Source organism: Mauremys reevesii, linkage group 8 (genome assembly GCF_016161935.1).
Source record: "Mauremys reevesii isolate NIE-2019 linkage group 8, ASM1616193v1, whole genome shotgun sequence".
NCBI lineage: Eukaryota > Metazoa > Chordata > Testudines > Geoemydidae > Mauremys > Mauremys reevesii.
The window spans coordinates 19,154,469-19,172,925 of record NC_052630.1 but is presented as its reverse complement, the minus strand read 5'-3'; the positions used below and the strand labels follow the sequence as shown (position 1 = coordinate 19,172,925).

The window sequence follows — 18,457 nt, the reverse complement described above, 5'->3', positions numbered from 1 at the left end:
TGAGGGATTCGGATGATGATATGGTACCCTATGCAGATAAGTGATGTGGCATTCCTAGCCGCTCAGTGGCTGAGATAGGTGCTATTCCAGTGCACAGGCACCCTGTAGCAACACTATGGTCTATTTCCATGAGCCCTAGAGGAGAACTGCCCTGATCTACCCATAGCAATGTGTCTGAGCACAAACAGGAAAGCAGGGCGTGAGTCCATATGCCACCAGGTTTCCAGTGCGGCCTGACATATTCCTATATATTTTGCCTCCCACCATGCAAGTAGGGATTGCCCCTCATTTATCCTTTCCCCAAGCTAGTTCCCCAATCTCCTTCCTCCACCCCACTTTACTTTGTATTGCCTCTTGCTGATATTTCCCCCGTACGCCATCCTACCAACCACACTGTAAGAATGCAGAATCATTCCAGGCATTCAGAGTTTGAGCACCGTTGCTGCACAAGGTCACTGAGATGGCACAAGCTGCCTGCAGCTGTTATGGGGACACTTTGCAACAACCCTATTGCAAAAATGTCAAGCCAAAAGGAGATTTGTTGTGAATGTTTTAAAGTGGGCTAAAGGACTTTTCTTAGGCCGTCTCTCTGGCAGCCATGGATCCAAGTCCTGAAGTTCAGATCCTGACCTGTATCCAAATTATGACTTTCCCCAGCGTTTTTAGGATGTTCTGGTTCAGTCCTTTGAAAAGGTCCAGAGGCTCCGCGTGTTTTCCAGCAAGTAAGGAGTTAAGTTCCTGCTAGGTCCTCTCTTAAAGACAGTAAAAAAGCCAGGGCTGATTATGGAATATTAAATGACGCTTTAGCAGAAAATATAGGAACTCTATTAAAATTGGTGGTTGTTATTAATTAATTTAATTTATGTATTTTTATTTTATTGATATTATAGTAGCCTTTAGAAACTCCAGGCAAGCTCTTTTGTGTTAGGTAGTGCTGTACAAACACATAAGCCTGATTTAGTTGGGGATTGGTCCTGCTTTGAGCAGGGGGTTGGACTAGATGACCCCCTGAGGTCCCTTCCAACCCTGGGATTCTATGATTCTATGATAAGCCAATAAGCTTACAGTCTAAACAAAGGAGACAGACAAAGGGCAGAGGAAAGGAGATATTCTCCCCATTTTGCAAATGGTGAACTCAAGCACAAAGAACTAAAGTGATTTGTTCCAAGTCATGCGGTTCAGGGCCAGATCCTCAGCTGGTATCAGTTAATGTAGCTTTGTTAGAATCAATGGAGCTACTCTGATTTACACCATCTAAGGATCTGGTCCTATGTTTGGAACTGAGTTTCCAAGAATGAGCAATGAAATAATGGCCAGTTAGCATTGCCCCTCTACAGCCAACTTCAAAAATTTTGCTTTGATTTTTATTTTTGCTGTCTTGGTATTTAAGTTCCAGCTATGGCATTACATACAGGACCTGGATGTAACAAGATGGAATGAGCAATGCACATTTAATCTGATAAATAACCTAACATTTCCATTTCCTTCTGCAGTATGAAAATCATTAAGAGTTTTATATTTATTTTCAAATGAACATCTCTTAGGCTTTTCTAATGCTCCCATCATTTATTTTAGTATCCAGAAGCCAATATAAATAATCCCTTCTGTAGAATATCTTCATAAGACTCCAAACATTTTAAGAAATGAAGAGAATAAACCTAGTTATTGTCTGAATAATCACTGGCTTATTGATGGAGACAAGCACATTCCCGTATGATGATTTTCCTTGCTCTGTGGTGATTAGATTATGATGAAACGTGACATTAAGTGATGAATATGGTACGGCTTTAAAAAAGTGGCTATTCAATTATTTTATTTTTGTGTGCTCGTGGAATGCATTAGCCCCATATGAAGGATGCTGAAGAACACTTGAAAATCTAAGTGCTGTGAGAGATGAAGGGGTCATGTACACACCCTCAGACATGCATGTCATCTTTGTACCCTGTCCTTACTTTTTGGAATTCATTGGAAGCCTGAAACTAAAGGAAAGTGGTGAATGAAGGCAGCATTTTGAATGACACTGGGGTGAATTTACAGTGAATTTGGGATAATTCGTGGGTTCAGGTCAAGTGGATAATATATAAGACTGAACTGATTTTGCATAGTACTGTCAACTACATGTGAGGCCAGATCCAAACTTCAGATTAAGCCACAGCTGGAGAGGAGTTCACAATAAAAATTATGCTCTAGATCTGAATTTTGAAAATGGCTCATTTCTTTAACTAAAACCCTGGAGCTGATCATCCCCAAATGTTGCGGTGTTAGAAGTTTCTACTTTCAACCAGAAACCAGGACAAATGTGGCCATTTTGGCTGAGTTACACTTTGCTTATTTGGGTTCATTTAAAGTTCAAAATGAAACTCACTGGATGAAAACTCCACATGGGTCAAAGCCAAAAAAAAAAAAAAAGCCTTCCCAGGAGTGAGGCCTTCTGAATCAAACCCACTACATTTACTGAGTTCAAATAAATGTTTGAAAACAGCCAGAATCTCAAACCCAACTTCCCTTGAACATGAGGGGTGTTCAAACCCTGATCCAGAGATTAACATCGCAACCAGAACACTGAATCCAAACCCTTTTGATGACCCCTGAACTTTAGGAAAACTCAGTTTTTGATCTGAGCTTTACAGCCTAGTGCAGTCTATGTAATGGAACCCTGAATTAGGGGAAGGACAGATTCAGAACCAGCATCTGTGCCGCAAGCCAATCTCCTGGAATAGTGCGAGATTCTATTTAATCTCCATGCACCCTTCTACTTCGTGCACATGCTATAGTCTCGGGATCATCAGTCATGCACTGGTCGCTACAATAATCCTGAATCTCTCACCCCCTTTTTGGACTTTTAAGTACAACACACAAGTAGGGAGACAGCAAAAAAGAGAAGAAGAAAAGAAGAGAGCTGTTATTGGGGAGTATTATTCCCATCCTTTTACGATGGCTTCTGAAACACCTGACCAGAAGACCAATCAAGGGACAGGATAATTTCAAATCTCTGTGGAGGAAGCCTTTTGTCTGTGTTCCTTGTGCTCTGTGTGTCTCTCTTCTCTCTAAGAGGCCACTCATCATGTCTCAAGTTCTCCTGGGTCCTTCCTACTATATCAAGTGTGTAATTTAATTAAGGCGAATTAGTCTATTAATTTTTTTTTTTTTTTTTTTGTGTGTGTGTGTTTATTTTTTTTTTTTTTCTCTTGTACTGTTATACTTTTTACTGAGAGAAAGGAGGGAGGGGATTCTCCAGAGATTTTAGACTTTTGTTATGTGTGTATTCTGTGTGGGTATTGATCTAAACTAGGATTTAAGTTTAGAAGGATCCATGGGTCCCCATCGCTTCACTGGCTGTGTGCACCATGCTTTTGGAGCTGGATGTTTAATCAGTGCCTGTATCATGCTTCCGGAACTTTTAGCGCCCCTCCCATTGGAATTGCTGTCTGATCTGGTGGGCGCTGACAACCAAAAAGCTCTGTGTTGAACGTAGCAGGTGCTCTGTATGGACCACCGATCCACAGGCAGCCCCCATGAGCCACTGGATGAACCACATTGACTCCTCCCCTTGCAGTCATCTGTCTCAAGGGTGGGTAGTCAAGGAATCCTGACATAATGAACCAGGAAACAATTATTCTGGCCTCCAGCAGATCTCTGCAGCCGTTTCCATCTAGTCTGCAACTAACTATTCCATCAAAGAACCAGGCCAGCTTTTCAGACATGTTCTTGTCTATTCATGTAATTATTCTATTTCCCAGCTCTAACCGTTTGGAACAGAAATGGGGTTCAGGGCCAAGCTACATGTTTGATTAGCCAGGAAAGAGCCTGTTAGAGAGCAAAATGCTCAGTCACGGTAGCTTAGCACAGCAGGCTAAAGAGAGACCAAGGGGCTGGTAACCGGCGAAGGCCTTTGTGCTTCTTCCTGCTGCACAGTGAGGGGGGAGAAATAGAGAGTAAAATGCCAAAGGCAGGGCAGCCAATGCTCCCTCTTCCAAGCTGCTGCCACAGTACCCTCTGCGTCCTTTGAGCTGTACAATAAAAATCAAAGCCCGTCAGTACTACCAAAAACAAAGGCAAAGTCCCGTTAGAGCAGCTGTTACCAAGAGCATTCACATGTATAGTCCCATTAGCAAAAACTTCATTTGAAACCAGCTGAAGTTGTTTAAAGGTGATGTTCCCAAATCCTGCCAAGCAAGGAAATGCCAAATTAAGTGCTGCCTCTTAACCATACGCTGAATCACTGTCAGCACATTTCCATAGTCCGTGGCAGACTGGGCCTCTCCAAGGCATGTCCTTTTGTCTCCAGTGGAGAAGGAAACACACTGCACGCAACACATTCATCTCCCTTTGACTATAGCGCAAAACCTTAACTGAGAGATCAGTGGCATTACAAGATAAATAATATATTATTATAAGATATTCCACGTTGACACGCACATATAGGTTACGTACGGGATGTGTTATGAGACTGCAGGGGAAGGCTGAGATCTCCTTTATTAAGGAGGCACAAAATGCATTTGGTGTTGCTATTCCCCTGGCTTGCCCTGATCTGTCCTAAGCAGCTCTAGCAGGGTGACTCCTGTCCCCATGAATGGATGGTACCACTATGCATGACTTTCTGTGTTAAGCGCAAGGTTTCACCCACAGTTAGTGGATACTGTGGAAAGAAAGATGCTCCAATAGATTCCCAGTGATCGGAACCTCCTTTTCTAATAAGCTATCCCATTGTCTCTTCTGGTATAGCCCTGTTGCTTAACTCCCACTTAGCCAATTGCTTAATGAGTCAACCAGACTTGGTGTCATCTGAGTGATTTTAATCATCAGGATTCTTCTGTGTATAAAATGTGAGCTATTGGAATGCCATGACATCGTAGTGGAATGCCGTGACATCGTAGCGGAATGCAATGCTGTAGCTGGGGGAGATGAGCCTGTGTGACCAGTACTGCGGGGAACCTTCCAGAAAGGGACAATTTGGGCATGTCAAGGCACATGGGCATCTAAGGGAGTTAACAAATGCAAACAAGGTGAAACTGATTTTTTTAAATGAGGGAAGAATTCAAAGGGAACAAGATGTGAAATAGACTCTTGAGAAGGCAAGTAATTAAATTATTGGCTGCTGATTGACACATTTTAGAGAAACACTGTTCCTTGGTCTTCTCCGCTCCTTCCCCGGCAGTGGTTGGTGGGGGAGCCAGGCAGCCTGCATCAAGACTTTGAGGTATAAGAGGTGGAGAGAGACAGAGACCAGGATCCCTTTGGGAAAGTCTCCTTGTTCAGTGTGGTCCCCCTGCCAACCCCCATTTGCTGATTGGGTTTTGCTCTTTAGAACACAAATGCACAGCTCATCATCAAATATTAAGGTACCCTGTTCTTTCAGACTTCTTGGGTGTTCAGTTTTTTTCTCAGATACCCTGCCATGTCCCAGCTCTCACTCCCCTCTGTTTTCTGCTGGCAGCTCACTGACTGCAGCACTGCAGTCTGCTCTGCTGCAGGGGTCTTTGACTAATAACTGATTAGACTTAGCTCCCTTGCTGTTACACCACCTGTGCTCTTCAGCCTATCAACAAGAAGCTCATACATTACTCCCCGTCTGCAGGGAACTGCCTCTATTTCATGCCAAACCTCACAACTAACCTGTAATTTGCTCAGCCTGTAAAAGCTCCCTGAAACATGCTCTGCTCTGTGCTCTTTTGAGGGGGGCCCCCCATTTTCTGCTTCCTCCACTCAGTCAGCAAGACCCTGTTCTCACTCTTCAGCCCTCAGCACAGGGTCAATTTCATCTGTTGTGTCCAGGAACATCCTTCTCCTCAGGGCTATTCACAGGGATAAAGGAAATGTGCTAATTAGCATCTGTGGATCACTTGACCAGTAAATATGTTGCCCTTAGAGTTTTTAAAGTAGCTAGAGGTGTCAAATCCCCTGGAGAGGACAGTCTAGCAGCCATGGGCTTTAGATATGAGAAGCAGCCAGAAGAAAATGCATATTACCAGTGTAGGAAACATGGAAGGCTGGCAGGGTTTATTTATTTTACCATAAATAATTTTTTCCCTACCTCACTTAATGTTTCTGATGTCAGAAATCTACAGTAATAAAAATTGAATGAATAGAGCATGTGTGTGGGGAATTTGAGTTGTAAATTGCAGCTACTCCTTGTAATGAAGGACAGGTGAGAAGCATGCTACAGTTTGGGATGGAATGTACTATCTCTGTCGGCTGCTATAGCATAGAAAGTACTATCCCTGCAATTTTCATTGCCCCATGGAATAGACTACCTTGAAATGTATTATAGCATGAAGTATATTAACCCTGTAGCATGTGTTGCTGTATTACATTTGCTATTCCTGTAACTTTTATTAACACATGTGAATGTATCATTCCTGCAACAATATAGATATGGTATGAAATAGCTACCCCAATATGTTCTGGCACGGAATATATGAACCCTCTAACATGTTACAGAGCATGAATACTTCCTGTCTGATACTATTTTTTCTTAACCTCTATGTTGATTTGAAAGAACAGGAGATGCACAGACTCAGAATGGAACACGTACTGCCCATCTATGAATGCTGCATATTAGACGTAGATGGGTGTTGATACCTGACTTGATACTATCAAAATACACTATGGGTAATGAGGTATCTCACTTAGTATAGTATTCCAAAGAGCTACAGCTTGGGTGTACTGTTGTGATGCCAAAAGCATGGCTGCATGGGGTTTGAAAAAGTCTGATCTCATTAGCATTCATCACACATGGCCAGAGCATGAAAGAGAAGCGATAAGAGAAGAGGCTTGTTGTGCTCCCACAAAGAACAGTTACTTCTAATACATAATAATAATAATATAATAATAATAATTAATAATAATAAAAATTCACTTCCATTTGCAGGTTAGGGAAACAAGAAGCAGGTTGTAGATTACAAGCCTGTTCTGACTGATTGGGGAATTAACTCACACTTAAGAAAAGGGAAAAATAGAGCCTTTGCTTTTCATGCCCCAATCCCCTCTCTCCATTTTACAGGGCTCATGTCTTAATTTTAATTCTGCAATCCGCAGACACTTTCTCCCTCCTTTTTAAATATAGGTCTTTTTATGCCTGCTTTCAGCTTTGCATGCATTCCTTGCCCTATCTATTCCCTAGACTCTCCCTTTTGCAGACTTCTCACTGTTGTTAGCTTTCCTCCCAGCTTCCCTTCCTGCAGAGACTCCCACAAGCTCTGGGTTGCAATTCAGGAAATCATCCCTATTCAGCAAAACACCTAAGCACATGCTTAACTTTAAATATGTGTGTAATTCCCACTGACTTAAAAGTAAACCTTTTGCTTCTCTGACTAGGAATGGATTTAAGCATTTGATTAAGTGCTTGCCTGAATGGGAGCCCTTGTACTTTGCAATAATGGCCAGACCAGTTTCAGCCATTCTACTGGTGATATTGCTTCTCTCTCTATTTTAAGACAGATGTGATATAAATAATCAGTCCCCCAGTAAATGAAGCTAAGTGGCAAAGTTTTAACAGTCTCCTGCCAGGCTCAACAGTCCAGTGAGGCACAACATGAACAAATTAGAGATTATAGAAAACAGAGAGACTGGTAAAAACTTTACGGAGCAAACTGGCTAATACAGCACTGGACCCCGAAGACCTGTGCTCTATTCCCAGCTCTGCTACTGGCCTGCTGGGACACTTTTTGGGCAAGTCCCTTCACCATTCTGCTCCACAGTTTCCGCATCTGTAAAATGGGGATAATGATACTGACCTCGCTGTGAGATGTACTGGTGAAAAGCTCTAGATAAAAGTTGGTGGTTATTGTTGGTGTTAATAGTGATACTTTCCAGGGCTCTCTAGTTGGCTGCTAGCGTACGGGAAATAGCTGAAATACAGAACTGAACTAAGTTTCCAATTCTGTACTTATAGATGTCTATATAGAACTCCTGCAAATAATGATTTTTACCCCACTGTGTCTATTAATCATAAACGGTGTACTCAGCAAGGAACACATTAGCAAGAATAGAAGGAACCAGTGCTGAGTGACCAGAAGTTCCTAGAACTTGTTTTAAGCCTTCTTAGATTATTCCAAGAATTTGTCAAATGTTTATGGCTGTCTTCAGGTCTTCCCAGTTCATTCCTGGATCCAGTAAATTACTTAAGCATGTGCATAATTTTAAGCACTTGAGTAATTGGTTAGCTGAGCTTCTTAGTTATACATTTGCTAAATACTAAAGATAAGCCAGAGCTGCAGAAGTAATACATGCCAGTATATTCTGGGGTGTGTGTGTGTGTGTGTGTGTGTGTATAAATTCTCTGGTTAATCAATCAAAGCTCCATACTATATAAGGCAGGGGTTCTCAAACTGGGGGTCGGGACCCCTCAGGGGGCTGAGAGGTTATGATGTGTGTGGGGGGGTCATGAGCTGTCAACCACCACCCCAAATCCCATTTTGCCTCCAGGATTTATAATGGTGTTAAATATATAAAAAGTGTTTTTAATTTATAAGGAGTAAGTTGCACTCAGAGGCTTGCTATGTGAAAGGGGTCACCAGTACAAAAGTTTGAGGACCACTGATCTAAGGACAGGAAAATATGAAGTTCTGCAGTCTTCACCAAGAGGTAGATTTTTGCATTGAAAATATATACTTGAAATTCAGGTATTATTTCATCAGGGGCCTGCAGCTTGCCCTGTGGCAGTGCATGATAATGACAGCGGTGGATCAGGAGAGATTTGTTTAGTCTTTTTTGGAGGAATTTGTGTTAGAGACTTAATGTTGGGAGGTCAAAGGAAAACCAGCCAACCAATAAATACAGTGAACAAGTTACTTGAAGTAATTATCTGCAGAGCTAGGAACACACAATCTGAGAATGCCTGTAAGTTTACATTGAGCACTTAATGAGGGGATTTAGTACCAACTCTAGAGATCATGACACACAGCCGTTGGGAATATGATTAGGCTCAACAGCTACTGTACCTGAGATGCTGAAATTGATATTCTCCACCTATTCAGAGTTATTATCTACATTTCATTTCATATCATGCCTCTGATCAGAGTTGAAAGAATAATAGGAAAAAATGCTGTTTTTTAAAAAAAACAACAAATGAATAAACGAAGTCTATTTCTGATCAGACTGTTGACTCTCTTTTATCTAAATTCCTGTTTATCTCATAAAAGCTGTAGGAACCTCATGAAAATTAAATACAGAAGGCTTTGTTTGTATTATGACAGCACCTAGGCTTTGGAAGACTCTTACCAATTATTTAAATCTCACAACCCTTTACCTTGTAGAGGGGCCATTGTTATCCCCATTTTACAGATAGGAAGACCGAGGCACAATAAAGTTGATTATATATTTAAAAGCATACATGCTGGAACTGAGTATGCTAAGTGTTGGGGTTCCCCCGAGACCTCTTCCACTCAGCTAAGTGCCTAACCCAGATGTATAATTCCGTGCTGTGCATATCTTGACATGTGTACATGTGCAAATCTGCACAGCAAATGTGCACCTCAGACATGTAGTGAATCGCACCGAGGGGTGCATACTTTTATGCATGTACTTTAACAATGACTTACCCCAGGTTCACAGAGGAAGTTGATGGCAGATAAGGGAATAGACCCTGACTCCCTGGTCTAATCCACCATTCCACTGCACCTGGTGTAGTCATTTACAATGGTGCAGATTAAATAATTTGATGGCATTTTACACCCACCTTGCATTCATTCATACTGGAGTAAATGACACATAGTGCGGGGCAATCAATGGTGACTTGGTCCTCGATCTGCTGCTAAAACTATTGCGTAAGTTTCTTTGGCGTTGCACTTATCGAGGTAAGAGCCTTTAGCAGAAAATATAACTAAGGTAACATCCATAGGACATCTTAGGCAGTCAGAGGGACGTAAAAAACAAAATGTTGATGCTTATATTGTCCTACATTCAAGCTAAGGACTCTTCTTGTAGCGTTAGTTGTCATGGACTATTTGGTCAATGAGATGTAGGACTGCCAGTGGAATGACTCAGTAAGTAGCTGCCAGTTAACTCCAATATCTCTAAGATGCCAATAAAATGTATTCTAGGTTTTAGAGCAGATGGATCATCTCAGGGGGAAAGGCAGTGTTCTGGGCTTTTAGTTGTCTTGGGAATGGAAGCTTTTTCATTGAGCCATGAGGAATAACTGTGGGTGAACACCAAGATGGTGCTGCACACTTAGAGGGATTCCACAGAGGCAAGAGTATCTAGTGTTTAATGGCCTGGCATTGCTCTTAACGAGAACAGAGAAAGGAGGTTTTGCAGAGTTCTCAACAGGCAAAACAGCGTAAGTACTTTCCAGTGCCTGACTCAGTATCAGAAAGGGGAGATAAAGTATCAGGTATTAGCTCTGTCATATTGTAAAGCTCAGTATTCTTCTCTAGGACATTGGCCCTGATTCTGACCCATCTTACTTATGTTGGGAGAACTCTGCCAGGGTAAAACTGTTGTATGTGAGATCAGAATCTGGCCCATTGTATTGAAGAAGAGTTTGATAAGCTCCTGCTAGCAGCAAATGGGAAGCAGAGGGGAAGGAAGAAGAGAGAGAACTTTGTGAGCGATGACAGCAGGATGGGTGGATAGAACTATATTTTATGGATCAATGTAGTAACTATTTTTTTATAGCACCTTCCACTTTAAGATCTCAGAGTACTTTGCCAACACTAATTAATTAATTCATCCTCACAGCACTCATTCGAGGAGGATTTTATCTCCAATTTCCAAATGGGTAAACTGAAGTACAGAACGTTTAAATGAATTTTTCATTATCACACACTAAATCTGCGGCAGTTAAAGATTGGATCCAGATCTCCCAGTCTTGTGCTTCAACCACAGGATCATCCTTCCTCTATAGTATGTAGGGTATCTTGTAATGCATATATCCCTAGTTTTATTTCATTTGTCATTAACCAGATTTGTTTTGAGTTCAGTCCCAAGGGATTTGTGGTGCACCTTTTTGAGTACTTTCAAGTGTTCTGATTTATCATGAAACCAACCTTGCTTGAATACAAGCTTCTCCTAAGAAGGCACAGAGCATTTTCTTTAAAATACATTTTCCTTAGAAAAAATGGGAAGGAATCAAAGGAAGCAAGCGAGCAGGCCACTTAATTTGTTCCTGTGAAAACAAGATTTTATGGAAAATCAGAGTCACCAGGAAATGGTACTTTTTTGGACCTTCATTGATGTTATGATTTTCAATTAAGCTTATGGAAAAGAAGGTAAAGATGCAATTTAATCATGATCTATAAGTGCCTATGTAGGGAGAAGATTTGATACTAGAGGATTCTTAATATTAGAGGCACAACATGGCTGGAAGTTTAATTCAGCAAAGATGTAATTAGAAATAAGATACTTCTTTTAACAGCAAGGATAATTTACCTTTGGAACAAGTTATAAAGGGATGTGATAAATTCTCCATCATTTGGAGTCTTTAAATCCAGATTATGTTCTATAAAACAAACCAACAAAAAACCCCTCACTCTATTCGTGTTCTTTCTCATCTTACTCTTAGAGTGTAAACTTGTTGGAGCCATCTCTTTGTTGTTTGTTCTTACAGTGTCTAGCACAATGGAACCCTGACCCATGAATGCTCCTCCCCCCCAGGGGTTGCCACAATACAAATAAACAAACAAACAATAATACTATTCAACCACAAATAGCTGGGATCTATACACGAGTCCGGGGGTGAAATTCTATGGCCTGTCCTATGCAGGAGGGGAAATTAGATTATCTTAATGGTCCCTTCCATCCCTAAAATCGATGCCTTCATAAATCTGTTTTTAATTTGGCTATTGTAATGGCTGACCTATGGGTGTGCTGGAAGACTGGAAACAAATAAACCTAAAAGACTTGTTGAATTCTTCTTTGTTAGATTTCTTTGGAGAATGGATTGGTACTAATGAAACCAGGGAAACCGCAGTGTACATAGAAGGTTGAAGGTTTCAGGTTCCCTCTCTATTTGTGTGCTAGCCCTCTCAGGCTTAAGACACCTCAGCATTATCTATGTAGGTGGTTCAGTGGGATGTTAGAATTTAGGAAATGAACTTCTGCCATCATCTCTTTTCCTCTCTTCTCTGCCAGGAGATTCTGAGGTGTGAAAAGGCCTGCTCTGCACCTTAGTCAGCCCCCTCAGAGAGGTTATGGAGGAGGCCAGTTGAAAGACGAAGGTGTGAAGTATCTTCACCCAAGCTTCAGAGCATTCTTTTTGTATTTACTCCATTTTGACCGTCTCAGAGCAGGGGGGAGAGCATGTTGGCACAAGTCAGGATCCAGAAATCCAGGTAACATGACGACAGTTTTCAAGTCAGTGTTGCAGTGTTTTACACTTTCTCTCAGTACCCTTGTGAGCACTGACTGATAGTATCTCCCAGTACCTATCCATGCAATGGTAGAGACTGTCCTCTTTAAATTCATCGTTGCTATGCATGAAGAAAGAGTTGGCTTTATCCCTTTGGGACCCAGTTTGGAATCCAACCTGAGGTTATAAATAAAATGAATTTGGTCGAGTTCAGTCAGCAGGGGACTCTATCTTGATTGTGGAGCTATCATGCTCCATTATGGCTGGTGGGCAGTCTGAGAACTAGAGGAAGGTTTGAATCCAGTTTGTACAGAAACTGAATTACCCTTCATCTCCTTAAAAGAAAATGGCTTCACCATGCCAAAAACGCTGTCTTTGATTGAAGGATGCCACTTCCTAGCATTACCAATCCCTGACCTCTCCCAAACACAAATAATTTCCCTGAAGTAAATAAAAAGAAAAGGACAAGCTGAATATTTTTAAATCAAGATCTAAACATCTTAGATCACTCTCTGTTCAGAGCTGTTTAAAAGTAAGGTTGAATTCCCAGCCAGTAGAAAACAACACCACATCAGCGAGTAATTGGGAGCTATAAATCTCCTCAAGGACTTTTTTTTTCCTCCTAATTTTGATGTTAGTTGCATTCTGCTCTCTTCCCATTACCAGTTCTGGCATCTATGTATAGTAGTGATGTAAACATCAATATATTAATGTCAAAGAAGCATCCAAAGTGAAATTGAATGTCAGCAAGTATAAAGGAAATGCAACAATAGCTTTCCTATTGAATCCTCGGCAGATTCCAGAGAATGGATTGACTTTCAGCTCATAATCAGGAACCCATTTTCACCTGAAATTTGAACTATTTCTCTCTTAAATGGTGATTATTTTCTGATTCCATTACCAGTTTCAGTCTTGACACACTAGTACAATTTCTTTATCTCTCCTTTAAAATGTGACTGTATTATACAATGTAAATGAGAACAGACACATTTTCCACTGGTGGCTTTTTATGCATGTGATTTATTAAAAGTCCAAGTAATATTTCAGAGGACAGCAAAATGCTGCTGAACGTGAAACACATTTGTATTGTGCAAGTGCTCCAAACAGATATCCAGCAGTATTCCTTGGGCACAACAATGTAGCATATGTGAATAGTTAATTGTTAATATGTAACAGAAGCATCTATGACACTACGAACAGTTATACAGTTCCAAGCAGGGGCGGCTCTAGACATTTCGCTGCCCCAAGCAGGGCGGCGTGCCGCGGGGGGCGTTCTGCCGGTCGCCGGGGGGGGGGCGGCAGTCGGCTCTGGTGGACGCAGGAGGTCCACCGGAGCCGCGGGACCAGCGGACCCTCAGCTGGCACGCCTGCGGGAGGTCCACCGGAGCCGCCTGCCGCCCTCCCGGCAACCGGCAGAGCGCCCCCCGTGGCATGCCGCCCCAAGCACGCGCTTGGCATGCTGGGGCCTGGAGCCGCCCCTGGTTCCGAGAAGTGCTGAACTTGACATTGACCACTGTCTTTTTCTGACAAAAGTGCACCTATAACTTTGAAGAGAGCCAGTTAATGAGCTGAAACAATAAAGCCATCAGTGAGCTTTCCATTCTGAACTGCTTAAGGCCATCAAACCATTAGAGGCTTAAGTCTCACTCCTTCTGACTCTGATGTGGAATGGCGTTGTTTCAAGTAATGAGAGCTGACCACAGCCAGCTCAGTGATGGGACCTCAGCCCTTCAAATGCCATTCATGGATCAATGAGAAGAGATTCTCAGTAATGGAACTAAAAACAAAACAAGGCTACAGTTTGAGTCTTCAAATATGTATTTACTGGGAGCAAAAGTAAAGGGTGAATGGGTTTGACTTTGGAACATCATGAAGTCGTTTTGTATAATAATAATAATAAAAAACGGAATCCTGGTGGTTGACTCAGCCAGTCAGTTTAGAAAAGGCTGCTGGCAAGCAGGTTCTCTGTGTCTCTTATTCAACTTTGTGTTGTTTTTAGGGAAAGGTGGCACCAGCTTGTCCAGTAAAGAATTGGGATGGCAGCATCAGCCAGCATCTGCAAGATGAGTTGTGTCGATGGGAAGATCATTTCATGACACTCTGGCTCTGTAATGGAACCAAAAGCTGCGTTGGAGTTGATGGCAGATACACAACATGGTTTCCTATTTCCATGGGAGTTTGGCCAGGCTGTGTTCTGTAACCACTGTTAAATATTGGCATTGATTGGCTGATGGATAGGCTTAAGGAGGCAGCTGTTGGTGGCATTGAGCTGAACACCATGCGGCTTTGAAGTCTCTAATACACCGGTGGCATTGTCATGTTGGCTCAGTTTGGTGGATCGCTGGAGCTGATGGCTGATGTGGCTGGGCAAGAAACAGCATGCGTTGGTTTGGTTATTAATCAGGATAAAACTAAACCCCTGGCCATTACCATCAAGCAGCCTCCAGTTCCAGAGTACAGCCAGCTCAATATTAACCCATCCAGATGGGACATTGAACAGGTGGCAACTGTCAAATATCTGGGCATCATCCTAGACAGTGCTGGAGCATGCTTGAAAGAGGTGGATGCATTTATAGCAGCAGCTGCTGCCACGTTTCAGGCCTTTCAGTGGCCTCTGTGGAGACTTTGCGATATCAAGTATGCTACATAGCTACAGTGCTATAGAATCACGTTTATATCAACTCTTGTACAGAGAAGTGAAACATGGATGCTGTGGAAGGCTGAAGAACCCTGGATCGATGTTTCTGGTTCTTGTTAATTTGTCAGCTGCTCCATATCCAGTGAAGGACAAGATCAGAAATAAGGATTTTTTTAAGATGAATCCAGTGACCACCTCCATCAACACAGGGTTGGTTTTGGCAACTTTCTTGGTATGGACATACTATTAGACTGGAAGGTTAATGAACTCCAAAGTGTGTATTAAGGAATACTGCTACGTGACGGGCAGTCACATGGGCACCAAAAGCTTCGGTGGTATGATAAGATTGCTGGTGATGGACCATAAACTGAATATACAGCCAGACCATCTTAAGAACCTAGCCAGAGATTCATCTGTGTGGCACTTGATCCTTTTGGAATTTGCCCTGATGATGATAAGGGGAGTTATGCACCCAACTCCAATTGAAAGTTAGTGCATTGGTAGGTACTGATTCATTCATGTCCATCAAAATCCATATTTGAATGCCCCATATATTTAGATCTGGGGCTTTGGTTACCCTATTCTAGGGATTTAGGGGCCTTTTCACAAAATTTGGATGTAGGTTCAGATTATAACCATCTTGAAAGATCAGGGATATTCAGATCTGGAGTTTTGCTCAGGCCCACCCATAAATGTTGTATCCTGTGTACATTTTCTGGTCACAGAAAGAGAGATGACAGGCTGAAAGCAGGTGTGGAACACATCTAGTTTAGGAATGTGTTAATTGAAAGGTTCACTGCAGATTGCCAGCTCTTTGACAAACCTGAGCTGTTTAAAACCATACGAAATTCAGGATCCCTCTTGTCAGCTGTGGAAAGCTTTAATGTTTTGTAGCTTGTAGAATTTCTTTCTCAGATCAAAATGTTCCTTAATTTCCCTTGTTTATAGAAATCTTTTATTTTTCTAGCACCTTTTAGATATAATTCAACACTAATGATTTGGCTTCTCATTTGCCATCATGCTAAAATTACCATAATACTTGGGATTAAAAAAATATACTGTACAGATGCTGGATAATTGACTTTAGGGAACAATTTTGCATTGGTGGGGAGATGGACTGAGTGGTCCCAGACATTTTCCCATCTCTAATTTTCATGACCCTTTGCCACTGACTTTCTGGTTGGCCGTGGGCAAGTCACTTAACCGCTCCATGTCTCAGTTTATCTACCAGTGAAATGGATATAATAGTTCAGTAGGATGTTGGGAGACTTAATTAAATATTGCAAAATGGTGAGATCTTTGGATTAAAGGCACTATAGAAGGGCCATTTATGATGATAAAAACAAAGTCCCTCAATAAGTATGTTTCCGCTGAATTCTTATTGGGCACCTGCTAAGAGGTTTGGCTGTCTTTACTGTATGTTTGCAGGCCTGCGGTCCTCTTTGATGCTGATCATCTGTTAGTGCTGCTTTCAGAAAAAGTGCAGCTAAAACAATGTTAGCTGGGAATAAGCTCTTGTTTAATGGCATGTTCCAACAGCAATGACTCATTTAGCTGGAGAACTCTAGCACAAGATAATTGACCTTGACAGCACAGTCATGCACCCTCGCCTTTGGTTTGGGCCACATAACTAAAATCATGGTCAATTATAGAGCCTGCAAGAGTGAGCATAAAGACTTAATTAAAGAGTAGCAAGAAGTGGACATATAAGAAAGATCTTTGAAATTAAAGTCCAATAGATTGAGTCCAGTTGCAGTGAAATAAACAAGCTCTTAATTACATAGCGTTGGAATAATGGTCTCCATTGGACTGACAGAGAGTCATTACTTTCTAGTGCCTGAGATCTCCAGGGCAGCAAAGGTAGAGCAGCTCTTTAAATAAATAAAGTAAACAAATTAAATCTGATTAGGTTTTCCTTACATTACAAAAATGTGCATTGCCAAGTACAGAAGATCCATTTTTGCAGGTACATAGTTCCCCCAGGGTGAGCTCCAACATATGGGTTACCAGTGCATGGTTTGGGGACAGCTTATGGCCCTTACATTGTTCACATGGCACAGGGAAAAAAAAGAGATCAGTACAGCAATGCATCTGTCTATGGGCAGGAGAGAGGGCTTTGTGGTTAAACCAGTGGACTGAGAATCAGGAGATCTGGGTTATACTGATTTCATTTTATTCCTGCCACTTCAAGAAAATTCCTATGCAATTTTTGGCAAGCCACTTAACTAGGTTTCAGTTTTCCCATCTGTAAAATGGGGATAATACTTATTTACCTCAAAGGAGGGTGGCAAAGCTTCACTCTTTAATGGTAATTTTGAGATCTTAATTAGGAAGGTGCTATAGAAATGCAGAGCAATATGACAATTCCAAAAGGGGTTGGTTTTGTTGACTCTGTTACAGAAGATAAAAATTAATAAAATCCAATTCTATCATGCACCAAATGGCCTATGGGTACAGCATTGGATGCCTAAAATCCATTAAAGTGACGTGAAGCATGAAAGGAATTTCTGGATCCAAGCCTTCTTGCAATAGTCAAGGGGGGTGGGGGAGAGAGAGAGAGAGAGAGATGCTTAGAGATGATTTTCTTTATTCACTGTGACAGAGAAATATTCAACCCAAATAATTACAATCAAGAAATTAAAGTCCAATGTAAAGGCAGAATATATGCATGGCAGTTTCATGGAACGATTTTGATAACAATAAACATAATAATGTGTTCTGGGAATTACAATACCCAATTATTTCAACCAACACCTTTTTCAAGGAGAGTGATTTTAATTTTTCCCTGCATCTCCAAACTGTGGCTGATGAATGATAAATATAAAGCAAGTGACAAAAAATTCTTTATTGTATTCTACTATACTTCTTCACGCCTGCTGCAAGTGAAAATATTCCTTACAACTGAACTCAGATAATCTAGGATCCAGCAAGCCATATTTTTTACAGAAAAACGTGGCATGTGGGAGGGGAAGAGACACTCATTGTCACATGGCTACCAGCAGCAATGTTGCAAGGACCCAGGCAGGATATTAACTATTTCACTGCAAAGTACCTTCCATTCTAGGATTTCAAAACGTTGAAGTTCTTATTCAGTTTTTACTTTGCAGGAGTAATTACCAAGGGCTGGATTTTTGCCACCATTACTCACACTGAGTAGTAGGTTACTCTCATTGAAATCGATCCAGGGCTACTTACAGCATAAGGTGCTACATAATATGAATAAAAGTGACAGATATTAGCTATGAGTAAGAATTTCAGGATTGCCCCATTTTTGCATTAAGATGGTGGAGACTGGTTCAGAGTGCTTGAGAAATGGGAATTGTGTAAATTACCAGTATTTTTGCCTGGCTGGAAACAGTATTTAATTGTGGCTATCAAGGCAAAAATACAGGCCATTTAGCAGACCGATCTCTTCTGCTCCTAGAAGAAGGGTGGCTGTGGCTGCCACCACCCCTACTATAACTAGCAGGCCAAACCCTCTAAATCCCAGCCGACACCAGAAAATCTATCTCTGTGAAATCTTAGTG

At 41.5% G+C, this 18,457-nt stretch overlaps 1 long non-coding RNA gene across 1 annotated transcript in view; it reads left to right on the top strand.

The window, feature by feature from the left end:
• LOC120370884 overlaps positions 1–18,457 on the top strand; it is a 105,101-nt gene that overhangs the window by 10,779 nt on the left and 75,865 nt on the right. The window contains exons 2-3 of the long non-coding RNA XR_005584034.1: positions 12,076–12,275; positions 14,292–15,430. This is a non-coding gene — a long non-coding RNA (uncharacterized LOC120370884). The remainder of the gene's footprint in view (positions 1–12,075; positions 12,276–14,291; positions 15,431–18,457) is intronic.